This window comes from Photinus pyralis, unplaced genomic scaffold (genome assembly GCF_008802855.1).
Source record: "Photinus pyralis isolate 1611_PpyrPB1 unplaced genomic scaffold, Ppyr1.3 Ppyr1.4_LG8, whole genome shotgun sequence".
Classification (NCBI taxonomy): domain Eukaryota; kingdom Metazoa; phylum Arthropoda; class Insecta; order Coleoptera; family Lampyridae; genus Photinus; species Photinus pyralis.
Genome location: NW_022170819.1, coordinates 32109388 through 32125265, shown reverse-complemented (window position 1 = coordinate 32125265; position 15878 = coordinate 32109388). Strand labels below are relative to the sequence as shown.

The following is a 15878-nucleotide window of genomic DNA, read 5'->3' as shown; positions in this document are numbered from 1 at the left end:
TGGTGTCGTCGGGAAGATCTTGTCAACGCGCACAACTCCTGCGTGGCGAAATTTAGTTTTTTTTTCCTAGGGGCGAAATAAACCACTTTTTGCGCGGCGCGCTTCGAGGGGTAGTCGACTTTGGGCGCCCAAAAGTTTCTTACAGCGCGAATCGCGGTCTCTCTTTCTCGTGTCACTAATAGAAGGTCGAGCTATGTGAAGTACCCAAAAGTTTAATACGATTTTATGCCGGCATTTTAGCGAAATCTACCAAAATGTGAATTACGAATGAACGGGACGTCGGAACTGTGTATCGACAAAGGGAATGTGGTAACTCCCGACGAGTTCTTACTGATGGTGGAGTCGAAACTTCAAACGCGAATTGCGAGTGCACGGTAAGTGAGAAAATGGTACCGACAAAGTGAACGTGGTAGCTTTCGGCAAGATCTTATTGATGGTGGCGTCAATATTGGCTAATAAAACACTGATCTGCCACACAAAAATGCGCTGAAGTCCCTTCGATCTCACACGAGGACTTTGATCATTTTTTAAGATTAGAACACACTTCGTCAACGTGATGGGAAAAAGTTAACTTGCTGTCTATTGTAGTACCTAAAAATTTAGCAGTTTCGGCAGCTATCAGTTCATCATTATTGTTTCGAGTTTCGCGGTTGCCTCTTCCAATGTTGATGAGGAAATGACGATATTGATGTCATCGGCGTACAGAAATAGTTTGCAATGCTCAGATAAATATTCGACCATATCGTTCACGTAAATTAAAAATAACAGGGGCGCTAGAGTGCTGCCTTGTGGTGTACCCACGCCAGTGGAAAATTCTTCGGACTCTTCTCCATCAAGGTGGACTTTAAAAGTTCGGTTAGAGATAAAAGATATAACCCAGTCGTTAGCACTTCCTCTAACACCTACTGCTGCTAGTTTATTCGCCAGGAGACCGTGGTCAACGGTGTCGAATGCCCTTGTGATGTCCAGCAGAACCGAAATCACTACTTGATGTTGATCTAAATTATTGTGGATTTCTTGGAGGTAGTCAATTGTTGCGGTTTCAGTGGAGAATCCTTCCCTGAATCCATGCTGGGAATTGCTTAATATGCTATTCTTGTTTAAGAAATTGCTTAATTTTTCGCAAAACACTTTCTCCATAATTTTGGAGAACACGGACAGCTGCGAGATAGGACGATAGTTGGACGGATCTGCGCGATCGCCCTTTTTAAAAACCGGAGTAACTTTAGCAGATTTTAGTCGAATAGGGAATTTACCACACGCGATTGATATATTAATCAGGTCACTAAGGTAATGCGATATTACAACACTGCACTCTTTAATGATCCCAAGGGGTACTTCGTCGGGCCCTTTGGATTTATTGTTAGACAATGTATTTATGGCCTTTAATACACATGCGTACGAAACAGGAGGCATAAAAAATGAATTAGAGTTCATCTATCTCATTCGTTGCGGCTTTGGTGATTGTCGTTTTTGAAGTTCGAAGTAATGAGATTTTGAATTGAATGCACGAAGAAATTTCCAAAATAATTTGATATTCCTCGTGAATCTTTGAGAATATCTCCTTGATGATTACGGATGTGGGGGATATTGTTAGACACGCTACTCAGTTTACTCCGAACGATGTTCCAGAGGGCACGCGACTTATTTGAGGATGAGTTTATAAAATTGGAGAAAAATCGCACCTTTTCGGATTTAATTTGATGTTCAAGTTGCTTCTTCATTGATTTGTATCTGACATTTAGGCATGAGTTATTTGAGGTTTTCCTGATCCAGTTCAAATGCGTCAGGTTTTTAATTGCCATGCGGGTCTCATGTGAATATTTGAACAGTTCTTCTGGATGTGTTGTCATGTATCTTTGTTGAGATGGTGATAGTTTTTTAGGAAACGCTATGTTGAAACACCATTCGAACGTGTTCCAAAATTCTGCGAATGCAGGTTCGATTTCGCTGTGGATATTAATGTTTATGCTGGAAAATTAAAAAAATTGTACCGAAAACCCCGTGCGCATGATCGGTATTCTACTGTTGGCTATTTCTCTCACCAAATTTAGTGGAAGTAGGCTATTTCTATGGAATATATATGATCTAAGTGCATCCTTTGAAATTAAACCCCCACTTGTGACTCAGACCTTGTCCCTATAAAAGCATGATTTTATAATGAACCAGACACTTTTCCCCGGATCACTTATCGACCAAAAACCGATACTTTTCTTGTACCAAACCTCATACTAACCGACCACTCATTCAACACGATTATCGTAGTTCCTCCGTGAATACCAATCGATCCAACTGGATCTGATAAGCGGTCTATTGAATTGTTTGGTGGAATCTTCCGTCCAGGTTTATGCCTTGCCGGCCTTATTTCAGTACAACAAGGGCAATCAGTCCACTTTACGTAAAATAGAGTACTTTTATACCACCAAGTCTTAGGGCTTTAGTACTTAAAACTGAAGACAAGGTAAGAGCTCCCTGGTACTTCCGTGGTGTATCTACCTGTATACCTTTGTATTAAACTGATTAAATTACAGTTAATTAATTATTTATTAATATATTTTGTTGAAATTTAACCACAGACACTTCTATGAAAGGCAAATATATGACATATAGTAAAAGCGAACGTATCGCACCATATTGTAAACATTAGATGTGCGCATGCGCAGTCTATGCGCATTTTGCGCAATGGAATGCGCAGTGCCAACTTCCTTATTTATGAAGATATGTCTTTGAAATTCTAACCATGGATGCTTTTAGTAAAGAAAAACATAGCCAGTCTTTTGGGAACGAAAACTGCATGGAAAAAATGCGCTCAAGTTACTGGTCTTAAAGTGAAAGTTTCTCTCTACCGCTCGCTCTTCACCCCGATTATTAAACTTGTGGAATCAAAGGTTTCGCCCTTAATTATTCAATAACTACACTAATTTTTATTTGCAATAATATAATCGAAAGAAATTGACCCGATTCCTGGTTGTGCGAATTTCAACTTATTCGATTGTTTATGTATTTGTAAGACGAACGACTAAATAATTTCTTATGCGATAAAATTAAACTCGAAAATGTTTAAAAGTTTTGAAACGTATTTCAAATATCTGCCTAAAATTCTGAAGAAATGGTTCAGAAATCATCAACCAAATTCTAATTAATTTACAATCTTTCTCTCCCTTTCTCTATTGATTAGGCGTAAAGAATGTACCTACCTACAGTGAGTAGAGTCTGAACAAAGTGATACAGCGGGACCCAGCGCGCGCAGTATTTTTGAGAAGATCAGAAAAAGAAGAAGAAAAGACAGTCACGGAGAAAGATGATTAAACGCTAGCGCTGTGTGGAGTCGACAATTAGGCGTAAAGAAAGAAAGCGTTTAAAAATCTATCTTGAAGGAGACGGAGGTCTGAAGTTGACGTAAAGGGTGGAGGTGTAAAAGACAAAGGGGAAACGTGCAGAAATGAGGGGCAAAAAAACAGCATGGCGAAAAATGACGCTTTGGACATCTGGAGAATAATTGCAAAAATATTGCTAATAATAGACAATTCCATTTTGTTCATCTGCGAACTCAAACAAGCAGCACCTACATGACCGAATCTTTTTCCCTCCTCAAGTCATCGTAACAGACAGACATACAAAAAGACTGGTTTTAAAAGAAGCAACAGGAATTTTGAAATATGTTCCCACTGCATTTTCTTATTTTTTCGCCAATTAAAAATTTTCAAAAATCATTTTTTAGTTAATTTTTAATTTTTTTAAATAAGTAATTTTTTTGTTCATTGTTTTAAATGTTAAGAAATGTGCCATTGCTTGCGTTTTGTCTATTCGTTCACTCCTGCGACTTTGAACTACTTTTAGGGGAATCGTTTAGAGCCCTGAGCTTGTTTGCAATAGGTTGAAGGGGGGAGAGGGGTGAATGTTTTCCGAAATTAATAGATACTATTAAAATTAAATAAATTAATAAAATAAATAGTTTACCTTTTCAATTCAAAACTTCTCAAAAACAAAGGAACTCACAAATAAATTGTAGTGAACTTTTTAAGCCATTTTGGCCACTGTATACGAAAAAAATTTAAAACAATTTTTCAAGCCGTTATGGCTCTTTTAAACTTTTGACGCCCTCAACAACCACGAAGACGATTACGGATCAAATCCAAAATAGGACGTTTTCGATTCCCCATACCACCGTATATACACCCCAAATGTCGTCCAAATCGGTTCAGGGGTTTTTTAGTTATCGTGTTCACAAAAAACGGACCACAAACACCCACCCACAGACGTCAAGCTAAAAATCACTTTTTCGGGGTCTGTGTGCTTCAAGACGTCCAGAAAACGCAATATTGGCATATCGAAAATTTATCGCGATACATACTTCGTATGTAGTCGGAAAGTAAAAAAACCAACACAAACAAGGTCGCGAAATAGTTACGTCACCGGAGGAAACCCAGGGCACGACCTTGCACCACAAACAAGGTCACACTTAAGTTTAAAAGCCCAAAAATCCCTTTACACACCAACGGCAATATATTGGAAGGGGGCGGGGGGGGAGGGGGGGGGAGAAAAAGACAGTCATGGAGGAAGATGATTAACGCTAGCGCTGTAGAAAATTAGACGTAAAGAAAGAAAGCGTTTAAAAATCAATCTTGAAGAAGACGGAGATCTGAAGTTGACGTAAAGAGAGGAGGTGTAAAAGACAAAGGTGTGATGGGGGGAAACGTGCAAAAATGAGGGGAAAAAAATCCAGCCTGGCGATCTGGAGAATGCGTTTGCAAAATTATTGCTAATAATAGACAGTTCCATTATGTTCATATGCGAACTCAAGCAGCCCCTACAAGACCGAATCTTTTTCCCTCCTCAAGTTATCGTAACAGACAGACAGACAGACAGACAAAAAGATTGCTTTTAAAAGAAGCAACAGGAATTTGGAAATATGCTTATGAATTTATGCCCACTGCATTTTCTCATTGTCGCCAATTGAAAATTTTCAAAAATCATTTTTAGTTAATTTTTAGTTTAAACTTTCATTGAAATTCTACAAGAAAAAAAGTATGTATAAATAGCGTGTTAAACTAGCCATTTCGTAGCGTGCAATGGTCTCGCTTTGAAATTAGTAATTTTTTGCTCATTGCTTTAAATGTTAAGAAACGTGCCATTGCTTGTGTTTTGTCTATTCGTTCACTCCTGCGACTTTTAACTCCTTTTAGGGAAATCGTTCTAGACTTTTTTGCAATAGGTATCCTAACTAAGGAGGGGGGGGGGGGGGGATTGTTTTCCGAAATTAATAGATACTATTAAAATTAATTGATCAATTATTTAAAATTAATCAAATGTAGTTTTGTAACGAGAGGCCGTCTTCGATGTATTGATTATCTTCGTCTAGTGAGGTTCAAAAGAGATGCAAGGGTTTGAAAATAGGTACAAGAGGATTTCAAGGGAATTTTGACGGAATTTCAGAAGTTTTAGGATTTCGAGTGATTTCGGATGGAGTTTCAAAAGAGTTTGAAAAAACCTTCAGAAGAGTTTTAATAGAGCTTCATGGCATCAATATAGATCAAAAAAAGTTTCAAAAAAGTCTCAAGAATGCATGAAGTAAGTTACATTGCAATTTTTAAACAGAGCTTCAATATGAAGTCAAGAGATCATATTTAAATTTATAGTTTTAGAGGAACATTAAGAGTTGCAATAACCAAGGAAGTTTCAAATGAATTTCAAGCGAGTGTAATGATTTATTAAGGGTTTCAAGATAGTTTTAGATTAGATGTATCAGAAGATTAAAAAAAACTAAACCATCAAGTGGACTTCACCATTATTTCCAGATAGTTTCCTCAGATTTTAATTCCTAGCAAACTTTATGAAAGCCAAACGTTAAGAATTTGAAGCAGTGCCTAGGAAGCTTCTATCAAGTTTAAAGAAGTTTCAAAACGGTTTTAATACAGTCTTTGTTACAAGATCGTCGCAAAAACGTTTCAAATATGTTAAAAAACTACAGGAAAAAATGTTTAAAAATAGTAAACAGTTTAAAGGGGGGCTTCAGGGATCTTCAAGAGATTTTAAGATGTTTCGGGGATTTTCTCGAGAAATGTTAAGATTTCAAGTTGCAAAAATGTTTCTTCAATAGGAAATTGAAAGGGTTTAAGGATCTTAAGGCGGTTTCAAAAGCGATTGAATTTCAAGAGTACTTCGAGAAAGCTTCCAGAAAGATTGTAGGGTTTCTAAACCTAACTGAATACTTGAAGAACTTTAGGAACTTCAAAGAAGACATCGAAATACTCAATCGAGTTCAAGAATGCACCAAAATTCCAAGCAAGTTTCGAAGCTTCAGGAGCGTTTCAAGAAATATAGGGATTTTTTCTCACGTACCAAGAGAGATTTAACAAGAGATATATTCAAGAAAAATAGCTACAAAGAGGATTCAATACAGTTTTGGGATTTAGTTTAAGGGGGCTCCAAGAAGGATCGGTGACAGTTTTAGGAGATTTTAATCAAATTTCATAAGCGTCAAGAGATACACAAGAAAATCGCAAGATAGTTTCAAGAGGGATAAAAGACGCAAAGGAAAACGGTTGCCATTTGGTCACAGGGGGCGATCTTATTTTGAAATTACACTGTACACAGTCATAATAAACATTTAAAAAAAACTCGTGTTTTTTTATCCAAATCTACTACCCCTGGTATGTTGGTGCTATCATTTGGTTGTCATTTGTCAATTTCAAAAATAATTTTTTTAATGATTACTATGGCTTCTATGAAATATACAAAATCAATTAAGTTGAACCTGCCTTTCGATGTTTGTTAGTTTAGACTTAAGTTAGACCATTTAATTTACCAAGAAAATCTCCGAGCACTATGTCTATCTTGTCATTTGGTCGCATAGAAAGTTGTTATTTTGATTTGTTGTAAATGTCCATTTGATAGTTTAGATAATTTAAAAAAAAATGGATTTTATAGTTTCCCCCACACTTGGACGCAAGAATCAATTTTCATTAATTTTTACTTTCATTCATTGACATTTACAAAAACTAAGCACCAAAAAGCAATGAACATCTGTAGTGTTCGTATGGAATAGTCTTTCTTGAAATTTTCTTTAAAAAATCATTTTTTTAAATTGTTATTTTGAAACATTTTGGTACGTCTTCATTGGTGGAAGGAACTTCTATCATTTTTTCTTGAGATCACAATTTTAGATTTCCGAAAAAATTTTAAAAAATGCATTCCGGGTAACATTCTTATTTTTAGCGCATTTTCCAACTCAGGCGCTATTATGGCCACTTACTCCGTCCGTCCGTCCGAGGCCTTAACTACTTCTACAGTTTTCAAGATATTTAGTTCGTTTTTTTGCATTTGGTAGCTAATAAGTCTGGCGCCTCAACCAAGAAAAATTTTGACGATCAATAGATACTTTTTTTTTGAAATTTTAACCACAAGTGCTTCTAGTAAAGACAAGTACATCGCATATTGTAAAAAACGTGCGCATGTGCAAATTGTGCAATGTCAACTTTCTTATTCATGGAGATATTTCTTTGAAATTTTAAACAGAGATACTTCAAGTAAAGACAAGCACATTGCATATTGTAAAAATCAGATGAGCGCATGCGCAAACTACGCAATGTCAACTTGTTTATGTATAGAGAAATTTGTTAACATTTTAACCACAGATTCTTGTAGTAAAGGCAAACATATCGCATATTTTAAACATCAGGTGTGTGCATACGCGGACTGTGCACGTTTCTTATTGATAAACTTATTTTCCTTTGCACATACAAAGGGCCCGTTATATGACCTTTCGGGAAGTACTGATCAATTCATGCAAAATGCGCTAAAGTTTTTCACTTTTTAGTTTAACCCTGGAGTTTTGGTTCGCATCTTCGCCGCGCCTATTAAAATTAAGTTCGCCGGTCAACTTACAGTTAGAAATCGAAATTAACGATGCATTTGAACTCATAAAAGTCACGCCAATCAACATCGACGACGCTGGCAAGGTTTAAACAAATCCTAAAATAGATCCGAATATTTACTCTCAACTCTCGAGGTTTTTCTTAGGCGTAGCATGTTTCTCTTCGGATTACCACGTCCATCGTCCAGTACAAACAATGGAGGTATAAAAGGTTGACGTAAATAGTGCAGCCGTGATAAGGAAACGGAAATAATGTTGAAAACGTCGGTTAGTGTGTGATAAAGCGATAAAAAATTAAAGTAGGTTTTCCTTGTAATGCACTTCAAATAGAGTCCATCGGGATGCGAGAGATACCCCCCATCAATCAAAAAGGTGAATCGGAACAAAGATGACTACTGGAAACAAGATGGCGGCCAATAATACTACTGCGATTTTTGTATTAAATTCAGATTACTTCAGATTTTGATGAGCGGTTAAGAATTTACGTTCTACGCCACTAACCCAATTTTGGCAAATGGATTCAGCTTTTAACGAACGGATCGGCATGTTTTCGAACTCTATTGTCGAACTATCGCAATAAACGTCCACCGAGATACGTTTGCCGAAAAGTTTCGATCACGTCGCAAATTTGCAAACGCGAAAGTGGGACAGGAATACAATAGCAGAATATATACGGCACGAGTATGTGAGAATCTCGAATTTCTCAAATAGGAAAAACTTTTTATTATATAGCCTACCTAAATCCCCTAATACGGAAATGGGGGATATAAAACTTTCGGCGCATTATCGAAACGGGGATTTTCAATTGGAAACTTAGAAACAAAACCTATAAAACCTCTCGCCGCAGTCGCGAGACCAAAAATTTTAAATTATGATAATTGGAAAACGTATAATAAGATTAAAAGCGCAGATGATTTACGTACGCCTATTTTCGGGAAAATTCTCCCAAAGTTTTTAATCTACTCTCTCTCCCTCCGTTTATAATTAAAAGAAAATCTTAAAAGATAATGGAATTCGAATACTTCATCCGAGACGAAGCGGAAAAAAGGCAATTAAAATCCGAATTTTCCACGATCTCTATACGCTATTTGCTTTGCGAGGATGCCGGATACTACCCAGATATATAAGGATTTTACGTGCTATCGGACTATTTTTTCCACTCACAGACTAATTACACTTTCCTTTTCTTCCCCAAGAAAGAGCGTTTTGACTTCACTCTCAACCTTCATACGAAACGATTGAACTTAGTTGCGCCCTCTGCTTCTTCAACGAACCTTAGCGTCTAATTACTCGAGATCTTTTGTACATGCGATGCCAATTCCAAAATTGCCCTAAACTTCCTCCCAAAATTTATACGACATGCGCAAATTCTAATGCAATTACCTTACGGAAATTTGGCACTTTTTAAAATCAGAAATAAAGTGAAATGACTTACCCCTTCTTAACGCTTAATAATGATTCCCTTAAGAATTATTTTTAATTACTGTCAATAAAATGTAATGCGACTTCTTAAAGAGAACTGATAGTAATGTGAAATACAAATCAAAACGACTACGTTACCTTAATTATAGCGTTTTCTGGAATGGAATGGTTTCCCTATGGTACAAATCAGTACTGGATTTCTCAAAGCTTGCACAATTAGAATGAAACCTGGATCACCTGAAGGACTACTGCCTCTTGTGCAACTGATCGGGGATTGAACCGTCTACTTTTACCGCCTGCTTTAAACCAACTTCAAGCACCTCGCAATATAATTTATCAATGGGACACTTGATTAAATTTGTTTCTTGAAAATTTCGCCTTCGAATTGGAAATTATTGAAACTGGCCTCAATAGTCAAGATCGTGATTATGCACAGGAACAAAATACCAATGTTCCTCTGCGTTGATATTAATTTTGCCCAACTAGGTTTTGATGCAAGCAAATGCATCGATTTTAATTTCCCTGCCGTATGCCGTTGTTCACAAACTTTATTTATCGCACAAGGACGTCACTCAACTTTGGCGAAGTTGCCTGCAACCAGTCGTTTCTGCTAGCGATCGGAAAGAAAGAAAAGCTTTGTTTATCACAATGAGTTTTAATATCAGTTTATTTAATCCCGGATATATTTTGATGACGCTTCTCCGACTTTAAAATGTTCCTTCACGTAAATTTTATTTCTAGTAAATAAACGGCCATTTGAGAGTAGGCTCTTCCGACACTCGATATCCAAACTTGAAGTCTTGACTCCCCGACCGATAGGTCTCGTCTAGATTTTCCATTTTCCCTTTGAGAGTCATATCAGTGTTATCAGGCCGCCCCTTCCGTCCGTCTTATATTGAGTGTCATCACATACCAAGTCGAAGGCTAAGATACAACATATTTTTCTGACAGTCTATAGTGATCAAAGCGAGAATCAAAGTGTCCTAGGAGAAGTTTTTTGGCGTTTTTTATTACAAAGGATCACCTATTAGCAAAAAAAATCGTTTTTATTTTTTACCGAAGTTATTTAAAGAGATATTTCAAAATAAATGACACATTATGATGACCACTTTGTTCCCTCTACAAGATGCTAGTTTTAAATTATAGAATTAATAGGGCCATTTCTTATTAAAAAATCGTGATTTTTACATTTTTGAAATCAGAAAAATAACAAAAAAATAACAAATAACACAAAAAAATGACTTCTTGTAGAGGGAACAAAGTGGTCATAATAATGTGTCATTTATTTTAAAATTGCAAAATTTCATTTTTCTCCGAAACTGGTCAGAATCTTTTCTGTTTCAAAACGGCATTTTGTTAATCATCAAATTACGGAATTTTGACAAATTTAAACGACCTATCTATCTCTTACATTTTCCGAGATCCCCATGGTGGCCCGCGAATTTAAATCAGTCTGTATACAGGGTGGAACCTCTAACGTGTACGAAAATTATTCAAATGTTCTCCTTTTGAATACAAAAAGTAAAGAAAATATTAAAAAGTGATGATCAGAAAAATTAATAATCAAATATTGGCGGGGCATCCGTGCAGTGCGGTTTTGAACAAAAAGTAAGGCGCTAAATTGAGCAGTGAGCACCCCCTTACCTCTTAACGGCAGTACCGGAGCGGCGATAGTGCTGATGCATATGATAGTGGCATAGCGCACGCTGCACATGCACATCACAATATGGTGTTGTTTCTTTTCAATTCCGGTCTTCCTTTTTCCTCGGCCCGCATGCGTTAATTGACGCTCAAATTTTCAGTAGTCCCGCGTTATTTTAAATTAAATTAAAGAAGGCGCAATTTCATTTTCTATCAAAGCACGGGAAAATATACAAGGTGTTCCATTTAAACAATATTTTGTTGAACAGCTTGATAACCAGATGGTGAATTGTATTTCTGATTTCACCCTGAGAAAAGTGCCAATTTTCTCTCCGACAAATTAAGTTTTGGCATTGAAGATTGGCGCCATTTTTTGTTTCATCTTTTGAACCTAAGTACACACACATGACACAGTTAAAGAAGACTTCTTTTGCAAAGGTTCCTATATCAAACCATATATCAAGCTTTCCGAAGAACAATTTGCATTTCCGAAAGTTGATGTACTCGACTGTACTTTCCTATTATTTAACCATTACATCCGTATTTATTCAACGTAACTATATTTGTTTAGAGTACGAAATGTACCGTGTGTCCTATTTTGGTTGAGATTGCCGTGTATCACAACTGTTTTTAATGATAGACTTTTCGCTATCCTTTGCCACTTTTATGTGAAACTTTTAATACCACAAACAGAATCAGTCTAGCTACGTTGGTTTCTAAGATACAGGGTGAAAACGAAAAGTTTCACTTTTTGAGATGTTATTATATCTTACAAGTAAGATAGAAAAAAGGCAAAAACTGTTTATTTTAGATATTTAGACGTAGCCAACAAGAACGTTTCTGGGATTTAATCCAAAGTTGGTATTTTTTAAACGCAACACCCTGTATATCTTAAAGTCCTCGTATATTACTTATATATTTTTCAAAATTGTTGACATGTTCCTACCGTTAGTCATTTTTATTGATTGGTACCGACTGCCATGGATATAATAAACAAAACAAAATCTCCATAAATCCTTGGCCTACTATTTAAAAACCGTAAAAAATAAGGTTTTATTTTTGGTTCATGGCTAAAATAAAAAAAAATATAGGTTGTGATCGAGGTTGTGATACATCAATGTAATCAGGAAAACGAATTCAAAAAAATTGACGTTAATATATACAGCATGTTGCATTTAAAAAATACCATCTTTGGGCCCAATCTCAGGAACAGTGGTCCAAAAAATGCAGTCTCAACTAAAATAGGATACACGGTACAACTATTAACGCCGATATTGATTATTTCATGTAATATTTTACAGCAGTTCGTTTTTTTCTACCTGCATTTGTTTTAAGGTTACTGTTACTTATATTTGCATTTTATTTATGGATTCGCTTGCGATCTGCTCGATCCGTTACTATTTTGCCACTTCCTATGTTTGTATTTTGCTTTCACGAATAACCTCGCAATACCGTTAACACGTAACAGAATTGAATCACTGTTTTTCTGGGAGTTTTTTAAATATTAGACTTATGTTGATGTGTTGCGCCAATGCATAAAAGCTACACCCTGTATATCGTTACATTGCGTTAGCTAATTTATTGCTGGAAATATGAATTAGAAGTTCGTATACGGTTAGCTTTCTTACACAAGCTAAGAAGAGTTTTCAATTAATACAGGAGACGCGAACATGCATTATTTATCTATCTGTAAAGACAGAAATTCAATTCGGTTTCTTTGACGTCGCGTCGCATCCCGAGGAAAGGATGATACTATACTCCAAACGGCACACCGAATTGTTTCTGTTTGATTTGTTCCTTTGTGCCTTCCTGATTGAATTTCGTATTGGAAGTTGTTTTCTACATTCGCTTCACCTCTCTCCCCAATTTTAATTAACACGTGCGATATACGATGCGCGCCATTTATCTTTCCGAACCAAAATTGCAGCCCGAACGAAATTGGGACGATCGTAAAACGAAACTATTTACATCCGAAAAATCGACCGACTGCAAAAATTTTTCCACATAAATCAACCCCCTTTCAGTAGAACTCTGAACTCTTACATCCGTGATCCTTCGCTTTGCAAATTGAACCGTATAAATCAATTCGGCAAGATGGACAACGAAAACGGGAGCGAGGCGATTAATTTTGAAAAAAATCGGCCACTTACCTAACTGTTGGTGGAAGATCTTATCGAAGTTCACTTCATTTTTCTTCTCCAAATATTTGTGCATAACACTCCGAACACTGCAAGAAAAAAAAAGCAGATAATTAATGGGTTGGAATGAGAACGACCTTGTCGTGACAATCATTTTTATTAAAAAATATAATATGAAAAATCGAGTCATCTACATGAAAATTTTCCCCAAGGTGAAGACGTAATGGACCGCGTAATTTAATGGCGTATTAAGGAAATGAGCGTAACGGGCCAAATTGAATCTTTTCGAAGTGGATGATTCCAACAATTAGCAATCAATTCTTTTGCTGAATGAAAAAATTGGAACGCGAGAGATTTGTGATGAATAGAGAGGACCGGCGTTTTTCATGAAAATATATTGCGTTGCGTTTTCAAGTCATTTGACGTGTAACTTACGCCTATTTATCAACAAATAATCATGCTCTTACTATGGTCAATCACACTAATTACGTCACAACACAACGAAGGTTGCGAGTACGCAGAATTTTTTGACATTTTTGTTTACATGGTCGACACAAGATAATAGAAATGAAGTGTTGATCCCAAACGTGCTACCGTTTAGTTACACGGCATGTAATTCTTTAGTTAGGTAACGGCAATTCTGTAAATTACGAAATTTTGAAAAAAAAACTCGCAATGATTATGGAAATCGAGATGGAAATATTTGAATCGGGGAATTTTCAAAATATTTAGGAAGGGATTTTGGTAGAATTGTTGTAAACGTTTTGAAATTTTTGAAAATATGAATGAAATTTTGAGAAGAAGTGAAAGTTTCGGAAATTTTTGAAACGTTTGGAAGGCGTGAGAAATGTCTAGGAAATTTAGGAACTGGAAAAACGTTTTGGAAACGGAAATATTACAATTTGAAACTTAAAATGTTTCGGACATCTTTAGAAATGCATCAGAAGACATTTTTGAAATGTGAAAGAAATTTCCATTTTCCAGAAAATTTGTCCGATTGGTCTTCTCGAATGATTAGAGCGTTATGCGCGAGTGCACCATCCTGTTGAAACCAACAGTTTCCAACTTTTCTGTTTTTGGAGTGTCGTGCACACTTACTTTTTTTACGGGCCATATAAAAAAATGATAGTGATTTCTTCGAAAGGAAACGTTGTATTGAAAATCTTTCAACGCTGTCTTGCAGAGCTCAAATAGTAGCAATGACAAAGTGCTTTTTTTCTTTTTTCGTATCTATTCAAATAACATCAGAAAAAATAAAAACGGAATCGCCAAATTTCGATTTTTCTGGGATATCTTCGAAATTTTCGCGCATTTTTTATTGACAAAATGTTTCACACGTTGACCGGAATATCACAGAACCAGGTCCTAATATTGAACATGTAGTAGGTATGATCTTGACACAAAGAAGGCCTAAAATCTTGATTTAATCTCCAATTTGATTTAGGAAACGGTTAAATGCGCTGATGGAAAGAAAGATAGTTGACGCTGTCGCGGTCGTTACTTTCGCCATTGTTGAGATGTTAAAAAAAGACTCAACTTTCTTATCTGTGGACGGATTTTTGTGAAGTTTTAAGAGAAAGAAAAAAGTAATTAAATGAACAACAAAAAATAGGTTGTATGCACACTGAAAACACGCAATGATTCTTAGTGAATACATACAGGGTGATTCCTATAGTACCTGCCACCGTTTGGGAGCGTGTAGGTGGTGCGTAGGGGAGTATTTTGATGTAGGACACTTGGGGTCGGAAATCTAAAATAAGGGTGCCAGAGCCAAATTTACCTTCTGGAATTTCGCGCCTGTAGGTAGGCAACCCAACCGGCCGGCGGTGCACACGGAGCGATCTCAGGCGGCGATGTGTGGCTGACACTTGATCAGAATTTTGTTTAAACCCACGAAATCCCGTCTGCAACGACGCGTATCAAGTGAATAAACACTATGGCAATAGTATAATAATAGTTGGCTAGATGTAGGAAGTGCATTGAGAACAACGGTGGCCACGTTGAACACTTGTAAACGTTATTGCTTTTGACTGTCGTTTTCCCTCCTTCCCTCCCATGTCGCTTCCTCGCGCTAACTCGCTCTGCATCGCTCCGCGCGAAACGTCGGTCGGTTGGGTTGCCTACATACAGGCGTGAAATTCCAGAAGATAAATTTGGTTCTGGCGCCCTTATTTTAGATTTCCGACCCCAAGTGTCCTATATCAAAATACTCCCCTAGGCACCCCCTATACGCTCCCAAACGGTGGCAGGTACTATACCCTGTATAGAAGAACCAGTTTAGGAAGAGGGATAATAAAAAGCAGGGAAGAGAAAGGAGATATGCGGTTAACAAGTATAAATTGTGCACAACTCCTGTGCGAAATACGTAGCTATATTTGTCGATGATTGGTAGACACAGATATTTGCACTAAAAGTTTTGACATCAATAGTAGATGCGTCTCGTTCAGACGTTCTACTTGCCCTTTGATGAGTGCCTTCTTCTGACACTTCGTTTTCAAGAGATTCAATACACATGTCTCGTCCAGAGAATTCATTTTGTCTTTGCGAGTATACTCTTCTCCGGTACATCGTTTTCGAGATATTCGCCAAGTTTGGACATCACCAATGGTATGGATATATTTCTTCCATACTTTCCAATCGCTCTTTTGTGAGTACCCTCCTCCAACAATTCGCTCTTGAGATATGGGGAATTTTAACCAATCACGATAAGGGGCCGAGGAGGGGAACTGTTTTTATAAGGGGTAAGAAAGAAGAGAGGTACTTAATAGAAAACAGTTCAAATACTATGAAGGGTAGAACGC

At 36.8% G+C, this 15878-nt stretch overlaps 1 long non-coding RNA gene across 1 annotated transcript in view; it reads right to left on the bottom strand.

Moving 5' to 3' along the window:
• The window catches only part of LOC116179628, a 40358-nt gene extending 26991 nt beyond the window's left edge, over window positions 1–13367 (bottom strand). Inside the window, exon 1 of the long non-coding RNA XR_004147008.1 lies at window positions 13090–13367. This is a non-coding gene — a long non-coding RNA (uncharacterized LOC116179628). The remainder of the gene's footprint in view (window positions 1–13089) is intronic.
• Window positions 13368–15878: the final 2511 nt, after the last annotated feature.